Raw genomic sequence first — 4,196 nt, 5'->3', positions numbered from 1 at the left:
CATTAGAGGCGTAATACATTATTCACTAATTTAATTTAAAATTAAAATGTACATCCACGTTTAATGAGCACGACTTTATTGGGACGTTGCCCGTAGTGGGTTCGTGAACAGACTTTCCCACCCACACCCACCCCCGCCATAGGAATGTGGAATTTTAAGTCGACTTTGTTCACGGCAGCAACCCATTCTCACCCAACACGAGGACAATAGTTGTGGTCACGGCTCGGCTGAGTTCGGGCCTGGCTCTGACTCTGGCTCAACCGAGCCGGCTCAGAGCCACGCTCAGCCTGAGCATAGCAACACACAGAACATTGTTGCGTGTAGACGCGAAGACAAAGATGCCCTCGTAGAGCCGTAACGTGCTTTTGTCGGGGGCGAGTGCCGTTCGCGAAGACAGGGAGAGATGGAGTGAGAGAGAGAGAGCGAGAGAGAGAGAAGATAGAGCAAGAGAGCAAACAATAACGAGAGAGCAAAAGAGAGAGAGAGTGTGAAAGGGATAGAGTCAGAGAGCCAGAGAGAGACACAGAAAGAGAGAGAGAGAGTACTTGCTCCGGCAGTACATAAACTAAAATTGGAACGATGCAGATAAGATTAGCATGGCCCCTGCGCAAGGATGACACGCAAATTCGTGAAGCGTTCCATATTTTTTTGACGGAGAGCTCTGCATGCAGATATAAGCTACCCGTCGGAGGCCGTTTGACTGCGAGAAGGGCTGCGTGCAGATGCAGCACTTGTCGTAGTTAAAAAATTAGAGAGCGAGAGCGACATGGAGTAGGAAGAGAGGGGGCACAGAGAGAGGGGGGGGGCAGAGAGGGGGGTAGAGAGAGAATGAGAGCAGAGCGAAAAATATTTCGTTAAATCTTTCATTTCAAAAGGGGGGGGGGACGAAATGATGAACGAAGCAAAGTGCCGAATACACCGAGCATCTTCTTGTTTCCTCTGATCGTAAAAGAGAGAGAGAGAGGGAGGGAAAGATAGCCGCCTCCGAAGTCGATACGAGGTGAGGGGGGGGGAGTTGAGGTCTGAGGGCAGAGGGGAGCGCACGGAACGATTGGAAAGTCGCGGTGGTCCGATCGCTCAGCGCACAAGCAGGTCATCGTATTCATTATCATGAACTGTCATTAGCTATTGTATCTTACCGGGTGGATATATGAGCTCTTTTTTTCAGAGGTGACCTGGCCACACGTCATGTGAAAGCTTATCGAAGTGGCTTGATCATCACCATCATCACCATCATCATCACACGTGGTAATTTATTGCAGTCGACAAATAACTCAACACACGGTCACATTATAATCTGACCGTGTGTTGAGTCTAAATGTGTAGAGGGGGGGGGGGGTCGGGGGCAAAAATTGCAGGAGCCCTGAGAGCAATCGAAGCGATCACCACGGGGGGGGAGAGAGAGAGAGAGTTCACGCGGATTCCAAATATACAATAACAGGCATCGTCAGGGTACGGGATGGAACTCACGAACCTCCTGCATATCAGGCGACGTGTATGGGCGAACAAAAATAGTTGTTTTGCCCCTCCCTCCACCACCCAAACTAAAAATCCAGCGTGGTTGAAATATGGCCAAACGCTCCGCACGGGTGCATGCAGGTCGCGAGGGGAGCGAAGCCTCCAGCCGGTCGGAGCCGCGTGCCAGTGGTTCTTAACCCGGGGTGTACGTGTAGTGGTGGTATTGACGTGCGCCGGCAGTGATGGATCACGGGGCGCGGGGTTGGGCACGCGGTGTGGGCGTGGCATGGACGCGCGCGCCGGTGGTGAGGCGCGCTCACACAAGCTGGGAAAAGAGGATCGTAGCGAGTGCGCAGTGATTGGTCAGATGAGTGGGTACTCTCAGCGACGTCCGCAGGAGGGGTATAAAGGGGGACGCGCGAGAGCACTCGTGGTCAGTGTTAACCAGTTGAAGACCGAAGACGGGGTGGAGGAGGTAGGGGCCCTGTGTGGCTCGGAGCCGAGACTGGGGGGACCGTAGTCCGACGCCCGTGTGGGTCGGGACGGTGGTACCCAGAGCCGAGACGGGCACCCCGGCTGGGTGTGTCCCGGAAGGCTACAGGGCGTAAGAGCCCGTGTCAGTACAGCTGAGTGGGTGTTAGTCACCCGTGTAGCTGAGTGGGTGTTGGTCACCCGTGTAGCTGAGTGGGTGTTAGTCACCCGTGTAGCTGAGTGGGTGTTGGTCACCCGTGTAGCTGAGTGGGTGTTGGTCACCCGTGTAGCTAAGTGGGTGTTGGTCACCCGTGTAACGAAGTTGTAGCTGAGTGGGTGTCCGACACCCGTGTAGCTAAGTGGGTGTTGGTCACCCGTGTAACGAAGTAGGGTGTTAGTCATCCGTGTAACTACAAGTTGGTGAAAATAAAGAGTGTGCTACCCGTGAAGTCGTCTCCTGCCGAGTTACTACTTTACAACTGGCGTCAGAAGTAAACCTGTCTTCAAGGAGAATGGACACAAGGAAGACTTCTCGTTCCCACGTGCAAGACCGGGGAGACGACGACGTACCGGTGACACCACCCTCGGGAGGAGAGGACGAGGAGTTGCCGCCGATGCAGCACTTCGCGGAAATGGCCGATGCTCCGCCCGCCTCCGACACCAGCCTGCAGGACGCACACTCCCGCCTGGCGGAGTTGCTGCTCGCCGCCGCTGCGATCTTGGCGGAGATCTCCGTTCCAGCGGCCGGTGGAACGCCTGCGGGGTTGGAAGAGGCGGCGCGGCTGGAGGGTTCCCGCCATAAGGCGTTTCGCGCCAAAAGTTTGGGAGTTGGCGCCATTTTTGAGGGTCCGCCTCCGGTTGGCGGGAAACGCGGACACCACGTGGCCAGAGGTCTCCACACAGCGCAGCCCGCGTCATCGGCGAGCGCCGGAGCTCTCCATTTTGCGCCTGCTGAGGGAGCCGACATTTTCTACAACCACAGCGGCGCGCGGGAAAATCGTTCCAACGACGACGACGACGATCGAGTTCTCCAGCAACGATTGCCCGCGCTGTCGGTGTTCAAGGCGGACGGGGGCGACTTGGGGAGCCTTCCAGAGACGGTTCATCGCGCATCAAGAAATGTCGGGGTGGTCCGACACCACTGCCCTGCGCGCGTTGCCAGCGATGCTCGACGACGACGCGCTTGCGGCCTTCACGTCTGCCCTGAGGTCGTCCCGCTCAACGCTCCAGGCCGCGCTGCACCTGTTGGCCAAAGTGTTCGGGCCGCCCTCGACCTGTCGCCACCAGTTCTACGATCGGCGGAAGGTGGTTGGAGAAACAACGCTCGCCTATCGCACGGCGCTGCTCGCCCTGGCGGATTCAGCTTTTCCCCGCATGGACAAGGAGGGGAAGGACGCCATGGTGACGGAGCAGCTGCTGGCGCTGGCTCACGGATTGGGAGTTCCCATTAATACGGCGGAAGAGATGGACATCTGCTCCCTGGGGATTGCCACGAGTATCCACGCTTACGAGGTCCTACAGCGGAAGCCGACGGTCGTCTGCGCATCGGTGGAGAACGGGGCACCGGCCGCCACGATCATCGGACCTCAGCCTGCTGTGCCTCGGGAGGAGGCCTTCGCTGGTTCGAGGCCGGGGGAGTGGAGAACGGGAGGTCGTTCGCCCACACGCTCCTCCCGCAAGCTGGAGCAACCGAAACCTACGACGTCCCTCGTCGTCTGCTACAACTGCGGCCTTCGGGGCCACGTCGCGTCCGGGTGCCGGGCCCCGCGTCAACGCACCGCGGGACCACGTCCGGACGACGACCAGGGACTCAAGACATCCCAACTGAACCCGGCAAGTCGCGGCACCTCACACGTTCGGTCCACACGCACGGCACGTTCGGGTCGCCGCTTAGCGGTGGGGGGACCGTGTATGGGCGCCGGGGGTTCGGTTCGGCGAGAGGGGTCCGCGTACGGCCCGAAGGCAGTCGAGTGGTCCGAATTGGCCCACAGGATTGTGGCTGCGTCGGCCGGGTCGTCCGTGGTAACGGGGTACATTGACGGGGTTGAGGTCCGGGTGCTCGTGGACACGGGTGCGTCGGCCACTATTATTTCGGACCTTATTTATAATATTCTTCCCGTACAATGTCGACCACTTCTGCCGGTGGACGTACCATTTTACGCGGCAAACGGGGGATCTTTGGGAATCATCGGCCAGATTCGGGCGAATATTTGTATTGGCGACATTAAATTGGCGGGTCCTATTTTTGTATCATCATCGTTGGCCGT

The 4,196-nt window shown here is 57.8% G+C and overlaps 1 non-coding gene across 1 annotated transcript; it reads left to right on the top strand.

The window, feature by feature from the left end:
• Positions 1-541: 541 nt before the first annotated feature.
• On the top strand, positions 542-648 carry LOC133349017 (U6 spliceosomal RNA). Its single transcript, XR_009755881.1, has one exon. It is a non-coding gene; the product is annotated as a U6 spliceosomal RNA (small nuclear RNA).
• The last annotated feature ends 3,548 nt before the right edge of the window (positions 649-4,196 follow it).

Source organism: Lethenteron reissneri, chromosome 28, assembly GCF_015708825.2.
Source record: "Lethenteron reissneri isolate LAM-NWPU_2019-01 chromosome 28, ASM1570882v1, whole genome shotgun sequence".
Lineage (NCBI taxonomy): Eukaryota > Metazoa > Chordata > Hyperoartia > Petromyzontiformes > Petromyzontidae > Lethenteron > Lethenteron reissneri.
This window is presented reverse-complemented; position numbering and strand designations above follow the sequence as displayed.